Source organism: Silene latifolia, chromosome 9 (genome assembly GCF_048544455.1).
Source record: "Silene latifolia isolate original U9 population chromosome 9, ASM4854445v1, whole genome shotgun sequence".
Taxonomy (NCBI): Eukaryota; Viridiplantae; Streptophyta; class Magnoliopsida; order Caryophyllales; family Caryophyllaceae; genus Silene; species Silene latifolia.
The window spans coordinates 183,786,906-183,798,905 of record NC_133534.1 but is presented as its reverse complement, the minus strand read 5'-3'; the positions used below and the strand labels follow the sequence as shown (position 1 = coordinate 183,798,905).

At 40.8% G+C, this 12,000-nt stretch overlaps 1 long non-coding RNA gene across 1 annotated transcript; it reads right to left on the bottom strand.

Annotated features, from left to right (window-relative positions):
• Positions 1-2,777: 2,777 nt before the first annotated feature.
• Positions 2,778-5,397, bottom strand: LOC141598393 (uncharacterized). The gene is made up of 4 exons (XR_012523479.1): positions 5,208-5,397; positions 5,010-5,107; positions 3,063-3,146; positions 2,778-2,970 (listed from the first exon to the last, which is right to left on the bottom strand). It is a non-coding gene; the product is annotated as an uncharacterized LOC141598393 (long non-coding RNA).
• Positions 5,398-12,000: the final 6,603 nt, after the last annotated feature.

Genomic DNA, 12,000 nt, shown 5'->3' with positions numbered 1-12,000 from the left:
GCTTGTAGTACTTTTTTGTATCATTTCCCTTGCCCCTATGATATTCGCAATACGAATTCTCGTCCCAGAACTTGAATTTCTTTTCTGGTTCAGGTGTAGGGCCTATGGGTTGAAGTTTACCCTGTTTCATCAGTCTCTTTAGAGCATTAGAGTATGTGTCCCCAATATTTGTGAATTTTCGTGGTGGGGTACTTTTCTTAGATGGCTCGAGAAGGTTAACTTCATCAGTCTTGCTAGTAGAGCCGTAAGAACGACTTGTTGAGCCTTGGTATCCACGACCTACCGTTTTGGACAAGAGCCCTTTACGGATGTCATCCTCGATCCTTGTTCCTAGTACAGTTAAGTCTTTGAAGGTCTTAATGTTTTGGTACCTCAAGTGACTCGCATAGATGGGTTTTAGATTGTCCACGAATTTCTCCACGAGGGTAGCTTCATCTGGACGTTCGATATGTTGGGTACTAGTCTTCCTCCACCTACTTAGGAAGTCGGTGAAACCTTCTTTGTCATTTTGGGTAAGAACCTCTAAAGTGTGCATGTTAACTTGGATTTCGGCATTATCCGCATATTGCTTAGCGAACTCAATCGCGGCATCATCCCAAGTGGCAATCTTCTTATGCTCTAGAGAATAAAACCATTGTTTAGGAATTGTGTCGAGAGATGAAGGAAATATCCTTAGGAACATCTCGGGTTTAATGCCTTTGATAGACATGTAATCCTTGAAAGCACGGATATGGTTCAAAGGATTTTCATGTCCCTTGAATTTCGGGATATCCGTCATATTGAAGTTGGTTGGCAATTCGGAGCTCACTGCCTCATACTTGCGATTGTTTTCCCTATAGATATCATCCCCTTTGAGAAACATCAGCTGTTCCTCCAAGTATTGGAGTCACTTATCAGCTGAAGTCGGATCTATGGGAGGGTTGACCTCCTATGCTCCCACAAAAGGTAGTGGATCTTCACGCGCGAAGTCATTCACAAAATCATGAAGTATTTCATTTTCTGCAGGACGCAACCTAGTTTCTACAGCAACAATTCGGCCCTCGATAGTGTTGAGGCGATTATTCACTTGGTCTTGGCTAGTTTGGAGACGAGCGAGCGCGGCTAGGATTAGATCATTACCCTTCGGTGTTTGTCCATTTACACTTGCGTGACTAGTTCCAGGCATCTTGAAAACTGGATAAGAGATCGACGATGAATCAAAATACGGTCGACCATTCTAGCACACTTACTTAAAGAAAAGGTTTGACTTGTGAAGTGGGAGTGTGCCACTTGTGTCAAGTGAGCTTTTTGAAGAAATGACAAATTTTGAAAATGTTGGTCCTAGTCAACTGTAGTGTAGTTGTAGGAGTGAACACGAGGTGAGGTTTTGAAATGGGTTTTGAGGCCCGAATTTTGACTTGACAATTGGACAGAGTTTTGACTGGTTTTGCGCTAATATTAGGCCTATACATTTTGAAAGAAATTTTGATTTTTTTCAAAAATCGTCATGGTTTTGTTTAGAAATGGTGGTCACACATGGTACAAGCATTTATACAGGCATTATAACGGGATGCTGAGTGCATTTAAAAGGGTTTTGGCTTAAAGGTGGGTTGCCATACCGAACAATCAAACCCAGGGTCTGTGGAGAGGCTCGTCCCAAACAAGAGTAAGGCCGATTCCTAGTCCATTTCCTCGAGTAGTGAAAGCCCTTGATACAAACAGGAGTAAGCATCATGGTATGGTTAACGTCAATCGCTATCCATCCTTAGGCCCAGATAAGAATTTGGACCGTCTAGACGGGACGATTGGTCGAATGGGTTGGGTTGGGCCTAGGAAGGCCGAATAAAACAATCTAGGAAGACCGAGTTATGAAAATCGACAACTGTATTGTACAAACTATTCCCTACCCTTGTTCAAGTTTCACCCTTGGCTACACGTAAGTGTATTTTCCCCAGCGGAGTCGCCAAACTGTGGATGCGGGCCCACGGGGGTGAAAAGCGAAGCAAGCTTTTCTTTTGTTGAATTTGTGGAGTTGCCACCAATTTATTGTGGAAAATTGGAAACCGTTCGAATACCTCGTGCCATGTCAAGACACAAAGTAGTGACATGAACACCAAGAACTCGTTACCCTTAGCATTCTATGTCTAGAATGACTCTCGTGGATGCCAATGAACATGGATGTTCACAGAGATCTGGAATAAGGGGTGAGGGTACGTATTAGGAAGCTCTTTTGGTCGAACACCTAATCCCGCCCGCCTCGATAGCACTAGTAGAAAACCCCCCTACGGTGGCGGTTATAAATGACCTTTTGTGGCGGTTTTTAGAGATTTAGGGTCCGTCGTTTATCACGGCGTCGTATAAACTTTACGGCGGTTGTAGGCGGTTGTTGAACCGCCGCAATAGCTCTGCTATAGTGGCGGTTGTTATACAAAACCGCCATTATAATTTATATAATACGACGGTTGTTAGACAAGAACCGCCACTGTAACTCATTTATAGTGGCGGTTATTTTTAGAAAACCGCCACTATAGGTATTTCAATAATAACTTTCCACCACAACCCGCCACTACATGTTCTCTATAAAGTCGGTTGTTGTTAAAGAACCGCCACTAAAGGTAATTATGACGTCGGTTGTTAGTAAAGAACCGCCACTAAAAGTGAACTAATAGTGGTGTTTCATATTATGAACCGCCACCATAGATAGATTATTTTAAAATAATAATAATTATTATTATTTGCTACCAAAATTTTGGTTGAAATGCGAAATAAACAAAAAATACATACAAAAGAATGCCAATCAACGAACTTGCATATCATCCGACAGAACAATAATGTCGATGTTCAAAATTATACATCCAAGTGTATAAATAATCTTAGTTAATAGACTAATCAGCATTACATTTTCCCTAAATAGTTGCTAGCCTACACCTCTTTAACATCCTTCATCTCGTCAATTGACAATCTTAAATCTGCCATTCTACATTAACAAATCTGCAATCATACATCAATGTTAAACAGTAGAGTGGCACCAACTATCAAACTGTGAAAAAAAAGGTGCTTATTAAGAGGGGATAAAATAGTACCTTAAAGAGAGTAAACTAATAGGCTGAGGATTGGTGTTGTTACTGGGTACATTGTGGCTTGTGGTGCCTGGTGGAAAGTGGTACCTAGTTCAAATTAGAGAAATGGTAAAGTACTAAATAATAATGTTAAATGCAAAATATAGATAGCAATTAAGCACATAAGCAGAGACGAGAATGACTAGTTAGTCAAGGATTCAAAAAAGGCAAACAAATCTTGGTAAAAAACTGAAAAAATATATATAAAGCAAAAACAAGATAAATAACTTCGAAGTTTAAATTATAGCACCACACCCCACATCTATTTTCTGTCATAATAAGATGGATTTCTAACAACTTACCCCTGAAAAATGGAAGAGATTCAATTTAAACTCATGTCAATATTTGTTGTTCCGCAAACACCAGCTACAGAATGCCGGTGAAGCACAAAATTAATTAATCAAAAGCAAATGAAAGACAGGATTGACACGGTGAAAAGAGAGGGTGGAGGAAGGGGAGTAGAGATGAAGATAATCCACAATTTTACGAGTACTATATTCTGTAAAGCATTAGTGAACCATTCTAAACTAAGAAAAACATATATTCATGAAAGCACTTGAGTACTATATTCAATATATATAGACTTTTAATATCAAAATTCTTGTTAACTTGAATATTATATTCATTAAAGCATTAAATCTAAGTTCTACCACTATGAGAAACCCCCGTGTTTAGAATTTAAGTAAAGCTATACACATAATTTTAAAGTCACTTGGCGGTTTGCTAGTATGCTACTATAACCTAAGGTGATTGAAAAATCATCCATAGTCAAGTTATGATTGAAAATTGGTGACCTTCATATATGACATATACATTAATAATTAAATCTTCATGGGGTGGAGGTGCACATGACAGTTTGATATCATGAAAAAAAAATTAAGGCTATGTGAAACACTTGACAGTTAACACTACCGAAACTCTCATATGCTTGCTTATCTTCATTATAAACCAATATGTAATTGTAACACCTAAGACATACAGTGAAATAATTCAATGATCCCAAGTGAAGTCAAGTTGTCTACTTCACATGCCCTCGTTTTTTTGGTTTAGTACTTTGTATTATTACATGGAAGAACATGGATGAATATTGTTACGCATTGATCATACTCTTCTACTACGTTAAGATTAATAAAGTCTACCTGATTAATTTTAGAAAGCGCCCTAGCAAGGTACAAGAAGCATGTAGTAAAAATTACATAAAATCACAATCAATCCCATCAGTACATATCTTAATTCATTAAATTTCCCTTAAAATGTAAGTATCCGTCTTAAGACTAAAATGGGTCAAATACATGTCACTTACATTGATAAAGACAAGTCTCTTAATAAAAACACCTCCAGAAAACTGTACAAAAGTACAAAACTACTCAATCCCAGAGAATACTCAATCTGAAAGAAAAGTCATCTTTATAACTAATCAATAATATCACCCTACTGATAGTAAGTTAATAATTACATACTACTAAATGGGATACCATATTTACCCTATCAATTCAGGGTACTCTAATTACAACAAAAATATCACAGTAACAAATTGTTCACACTTCACACTCAGTAGACTATGTTGTCTACCACATAGTATCATACTGCCTCTCTACTACTCCGTACTAGTTTTCGAGCGCGAATTACTAACTCATTCAACTCATATTAATCTCCAAATTACTCATTCAACATCATTATTTACCTTAAACTACTCTAATCATTGACCAAGTAATAAAATCATTAAAAAAAACACTAAATACCTGGCACAAGAGTTAACAAAATGAAAAGGGTAGGATAGATCAAATAATTGGCCAGTACAATACTAATCAAAATGAAAAAAATAAGCAATTGATTATAATTGGAACAAATAAAGCAGTGAAACAATGAGAAAGTAACAGACGGAAAAGTGGGTAGATAAAAAAAACGAACCGATATTACACACTCTAAAAAAGAATTGTAGTAAAAAAGAAGGCGGATGTATTTCTGCGATTGGATTGTAGATGAATCGTTACATTTCCCCAGTTTGACTGCAAAAAAAACCCTAAAAATGAGATTATCAAGTCTATGAAATCAAAATCAAATTAAGAAAAAATATAGAAGATTAAAATGATCAGATCGAAAAATAACGTTGTCTGGTCGAGGAACTGGAAGCGTAATGCTGGCATTCGAAGTTTGAAGTAACAGTGGTGGCGTTGGAGAGATTTGTGACCGCCAGACATGGTGAACAATCAGCAGTGGGGAGCAGCGATTGAGATTAGGAGATTTAGAATGGGAAATTGGGAATCATAGAAGATTTAGGTAATTTGATATATGAGATGAGATTAGAAGGGGCCGCGTTTATGAATAGGGATTTGATATTTTTAGTGTCGGTTTTAAAATAAACTGACGTAAAACCTTTTGACAACGCTATCTTAAGACGTCGGTTTTAGATAAAAAGCGTCACAAAAGCTTTATAACGGCGGTTTTAAAATCAAACCGCCACAATACTTTCTTTTATCACGTCGGTTTTTAATTACAAATGACACGAATAATTTGTTAACTACTTTTCGCGTCGTTTCTAATAAAACCGCCATAATAGCAGCGACGTGATAGGGTTTTTTCTACTAGTGTAGCGGCCTCTACTAATAATTAGGGAAATTATCTATACTTGATATGTTGTCGATTATATGCATGCAATGCAACATCCATTAGATTAATCCTAGCATGTGAGAATAAATTAACTAAGTCGGTTAACACGTAATTTAACATGCAATAATGTCGAAGTAGAAATTTAAGATCGATTACATGTGAGAGCATACAAGCAATACAATAAAAGAAATACAATAAAAATATAATAAAGAAAATTACAATAATTACATCGGATTAACTGGTTTATGTCGAAAGTACATTCAAAACGGATAATTTGGGAAAAGAAAAATGAATAAACGAACAGATTAGGTGATAATACGAATAATAGTAAATTAAATACGTAAATAATAAACTAGGTCAAAGCAGAAACGGGAATTCGGGAACAGAAATCAATCGGGAACAGGCGCAGCAGAGTTGCGTCCCTTGGAAGAGGCGCTGCAGTTGTTGCGTCTGTTCCTGGGTTGAGTTCTGGCTGTGAAGCCGGAACTGCATCTCGTTAATATTCGTAGGTAAATTTAATGCTTGATTATGAATAACCGGCTCGGATGGAAGTGATTAACAGATTATTTACATGTGATTGAGGTCATAAAAACGATAAAATACGGATGAAATTAAATAGAACGAATTATATACAAGATTAATTAGGCCAATAATGGATTAAAACGAACTAAGACAAATTACTTAGGTTAAACAGGTTATTAAGACGGCGATCAATGGTGAATTCCAGAGACTCAATATTAATGAATCGAACCTCTAAAAACCCGAATTGATTTGAATGACGAAAACCCGCAAATATGAATTATAAGGGATTTAAGTCCGGAATCGAAAGATGAATTAATAAATAATAATGATTAATGATTACATGCTAAAATTTATACTCAAATTATTATGTTAGTGAACAATTGACAAATGAAAACGAAACAAAACAATCGAATTATCAAAAGACGAAGGAAGAAGAAAGGAAGCAGGAACTGCGGCAGCCTCACGAAGAGGCGCAGCCGGTGCTGCGTCCCTTCGAAGAGGCGCAACAGTTGCTGCGTCCTTTCTCGACGTTTGTCTCCTGATAATCCGTAAAAAGGGTTTAAAAACAAGGTTTACAAATCGGTTTTAAGTTTGTTTTCGACAAAAATCTTACAATTGTGATTACAATAATAAAGAACAATAATAAAAGAACGATTTACACCCTCAGACTTACATGTTTGACGAAACGAGATGAACTAAGTTAACGTTTAGTGATGCTCGACTCGAATCTACGACGAAAGTGCCCTCTAGGAGGAATTAAACAGATTGATTAAGTTGATTAATTGTGGAGTTGGTCAAATTGGTCGGTCATGCAAAACGAGGCTGGTACTCAGAAGGATCCGAGCTTACGTGGTCGAAAGTTTAAGCACGTAGACGCCAAAAAGTAAGAACGTGGTCTAGAATGCAAAGGGAGAAGAGAAGGGCGGACACTCGCGTGAGAAATATGTGAGACCGAAGGTCTCTATTTATACTAATCACACAGAGGAAATTAGGGTTTTCGGAGAAACTTTGGAAGTGAATCTCGAAAAGATACGAAAAATACACAGAAAAAGACTGAGGAAGAGGCGCAGCAAGCACTGCGTCTCTTGGAAGAGGCGCAGCACCTGCTGCGTCTTTTCCTCAGTGGTTTCATCCTGCGCAAGAAAGATTTACGTGTTTCTATTATGGAATAGCGGATTAATCTTATTTCCTTAATATTTTATATGATAATCTCGGGATATGTTACCAAAGATCAAAAGATTGGAAAATTTATGGAATAGAAATATCCGGAACATTCCAGAACATTATGACTCGGCATTTTAAACGGTTATTAGAAAATGAAGACGGTTTTTGACCCGGACTCCAAATGTACTCTAATTACTGCCAAAACGACCGTATCGGCGCGTAGATGACGACTATGAGGTAGACACAAGTGTTTGAGCGAGCACTTGCGATAAACTTACGAACTGTCACAAATCGTTCCGTGTACCAAACATGCGGCTCAATCATCACCGGGTGGTTTTGCGGGAGGTGCAGAAATGAGGTATCTACAGGTTTGAGTGGTGTGTGTAGTACACACTTGATGGACTCACCTACGTGATTGTGGAGTATTGGCCACCTCATGTGAGGATAGATGTGGGCTATTGTAACACCCGCGAATTTCTCATTTTGACATTTATAATTTATTTAACCGTTCAATTACTTTATTTTATATTTTTAAGTTATTTAATTTTATTAATTTTGTTTTAAACACGATTTTTATAAAAGTAATATTTTAAAACTTAATTTATATAAAAATATATATTTTAGTCGGATAATAATAATAGTGACAATAATAATAATAATAATAATAATAATAATAATAATAATAATAATAATAATAATAATAATAATAATAATTATTATTATTATTATTATTATTATTATTATTATTATTATTATTATTATTATTATTATTTTAAAGGATGCGCGCAGCTATCATTAAAAGAAAAATAAAAGTTTACATGAAATTGGTGGGGAGCCGAGAAACAATCTAGGCTCCCACACCCTTAGCAACATCAAAGCTAAGTCTAGTAAAAATGTAAGCGGCCACCCGAGCCCCCGTATCCTGAGATACGGAGAATTTCTGGATCCGCTTGAGCAAGGCAACAGCATCCGAACCCAGCTCCCCAAGTGATGAGAAAGAGAAGGGAAGGAAACCATAACCCGCTGTCGCGCACAAATCCCCGTACTTAGCACACTTACGCTGAGCAACATCAGCAACAACCCGGCCAGGCACAAAATCCGTCATCCCAGTCTGAGTCAAAGGAGAAGACCCTGTCAAGTCAACGCACACATCACGCCTTCTGTCCCAAGAAAAAAGCAGCAAATCCGCAGGACGAAGGGAACCCCCATGCCCGTCAACCAAACCGATATCAACCTCCTTTCCCGCAGAAATACCAGATCTATAGCATATGTCGAAAAGAGTGTCACGGACGAGGTTATGCCGATGTTTAACGCCCACAAGATACCAAAGACAAGAAACAAACAGGGTCCCCAAAAACATCATCAGCAAAAACCCGAGAGCAAGCAGGACAGGGCCTAGATACCGTGAATAACGGAACACCCAGACGATAACCAAGCACACTACGGTAAGTCCTCCCGTTCATAGTCTGACCCAACCCCGAGATATGAACCGCACGCAACCAATCAGAGGAGTGGGAACCCTGCTGAGACTGCCACAAAGCAAGCTGGCGTGGTGTCAAAGAGAAAACAGACTCTGAAGCAGCAGCAACCGTCGTGAAATAAATGTCTGCCAATTTTTTCATAAGTTTGGGGGCAGCAATTTCACTAGGGTTACCTAAGATACCAGAGCCTGTAATCGCAGTAAAACCCCGCGCGGCATCATCAAAAGCAGGGCCAGTAGCTACAATACCAGAAGGTCCGAGGAGCTTAGTCTGCAAATCAGCAGACTGCAAATGGGACCGCAATAAAAGCATAATGTAAAACATCCCCCGCCGCATAGACACCAAGACCACCAAGATGAAAAGGGAAAGTAGCAAGGCGCCACTGCCAATCCCCAAAACCCGGGCTAGACGCGGTGACGATACTTTCCAAGCTAGAATGAAGAGTAGCATCAAAAGGAAGATGGACGGACCCAAATACACTAGGGGAGCAAGTACGAAGGGGGAAATAGAGCTTAGAAATACCAGTACAAGCTCGAAGTAGAAGCAACTCACATTGCGGGTCCTCAATCCTCGCAACCAAGTCCATTAGCTCAATGGTCTTAGTTACTCTCCTCGCCACAATCTCACTGCCAAAACCAGGGCAAGTACTGACAGGTCCACCCAAAACTGTAACACCACGCAAGGGCCGAGAAATAGAAGGTGGGTAAACCCCAGGAAGCCGACTCCGAGGATCCTCAACAGGCCAAAAGACCTCCGTCTTGGAGACATTAAGGTGCAGTCCAAAACGGGGGCCATCCGCCATAATCAAATCCAAGACCTTCCCCACACCTCCAAAGTATCCCCCACAATGGTGCCATCATCCAAGTACCACGCCTGCATAGTGAGGTCAAAAGTATCCCGAATTTCGCATACTAAGGGATGCAAAACCAAAGCGAAAAGCAACGGACCCAAAGGATCACCCTGCTGGACACCCTGACAAGACCACAAGTAATGCTCCCCATAAAAAAGACGGGCAGGGCTGGAATAACAAAACTCCACTCAACGGGAAAGAACCGGGCAATGATGGCGGACCTCTTGAAGCATGGTCGTACGATCAACAAGGTTGAAAGCATTCTGGAAATCAACCTGTAACATGGAAAGTCCCACCTCAGCACCTCGAGCCTCAATGAGCCGATTCAAGGCATGTAAGATAGCCTCTCCTGCACCGGACACACCCACCCCAAACTGTAAACCAGCAAAATAAGACGACAAAGAAGGACCCACCATAAAAGCACCAGCCTTAGAGACAAGCCGTCTCCGGACAAAGGCTAACAAAGAATAGGACGGACCCCACCACCTGGTTTAACAAGCGGCGTGAGAGGGGCGCTGGCAATGTACTCACCCAAAGCAAGAGGACACCGACCCTCAAGAAAAAGATTAACCACCCTAGTAATATAAGTGATCAAATCATCAGAGATAGCCACAGCAGCGCCACTCAAACAATCCATAAGGTGTTGGGCACGAAAACCATCCCTCCCACAAGAAGTACCACGTGGGAAGCTCCGAATCATATCCAAAACCACTGACGCAGAGGCAACCAGAGGTTGATGATCCCCCGACAAAGGAGGCAATGAAGGAGGCGGGGCGACAGGATCCTTCTCACGCAAGGCTACAAGAGTAACATCGGAGTAGGGGGCGACCCTAGAGGAAGAAAGCACCCGAACAGCAGCAGTATAGTGACCATCACAAATCTTCCGCCTACATTGACGGAGGTTATGCTCACCCAAATCCAGATCCTCCTCCACATTAAACAAAGAAGGACCCTCATCAAAACACTCCTGCAACAAACCGCAAACCACCCCCTGTGTACCCCCCGCCCCCTCCCCAAGCAAGGATAGCCACGGCAATACTCTCCTCCCCCGACGCCAAGCGCCGAATAGCGATGCTACACTCAACATTACTCCGAGGAGCGAAAGTCTTAAGCAGACACAGCGGTAAAACAAGTAAACGAATCCAGCGGGAGAGATCACTAGGGGAATCAACCACATCATCCAGAGCTCCTTTCAAAGCCCGAGCAAACCCAAGACGACACTTAGGAGGAATAGATTTTACGGTGCAAAGGCCCAACGACAATAAACGATCAAGCGAAGATATAGACCACTGAACAAGCTCAACACCATCATCAGAAGAAACCGAAGTAGAAGGAGCCAAAGTTCTCGGAATACCATAAATATGAAAACAGTAGAGGCTATCAACACACTCCAGATGCATCACAATATCACCCCGACTATGCCGACATCTAGCACGAGTGGTACGGGTCATAAAACACACCTCACACAACCAGAGTCCCATCCGTCTCAAAGTACTCTAGGCATTGGAATAAACAGTCAGACTATCAGTAAGAGTCTGACGCGTAAGGTCTAATGCACCATCATGACAATGTCGGTCCCGAAACTATTTCTGCCATGCAGCCTTAGTAAGGCCCTTACCAAAACCATCCCGACACGCATGAAGACTCGAAAAAGGACAATGAAACCGCACAAGTTCAGGCATGATGGAAGAAACCCCTCCTCCTACCTGCACGGGAACCAATATAGCCACCAAGAAGATAGCCGAGATGTGCGGGCAGGGCAGCAAGCGCAGGTAAGTGACCGGAGCTCCGGCGAAGCCACAAGCATCACACACCAAAACAAACACGAACTAACCCCAACCACAAACACTCACGGCAATGCGCTGCCATTGAACCACCACGGTCAGGCCACAGGACAGCAACAAATGCCGACAAGGCTACCAGCAGAAAGGTGCAGCAGTACACTGGCCGTAAAACCCAAAAAAAAAAAAAAAAGAGAGAAATGGAAAACCAACCGGCAGCAGTAGTGTAACGTGCAACAGTACACCAGCGACGGGAGGGTAGTATCTAGCCGGCAGAAAACCTCACTCCGACAAGATCAGAGGGCCACAACCACCACTAGCCCAAACTGAAGTCGAAAACCCGAGATCGCATTCCCGAAAATGAACAACAACACAGTCAAATCCGATGAACGTCGCCGGAGATAGTTGGTTCTTTGTTGACGGTAAGGACGACCTAGACTAACAGGAACAGACGACAACAATGGTGACGGCAGACGAACCCTAAAACTGAAACA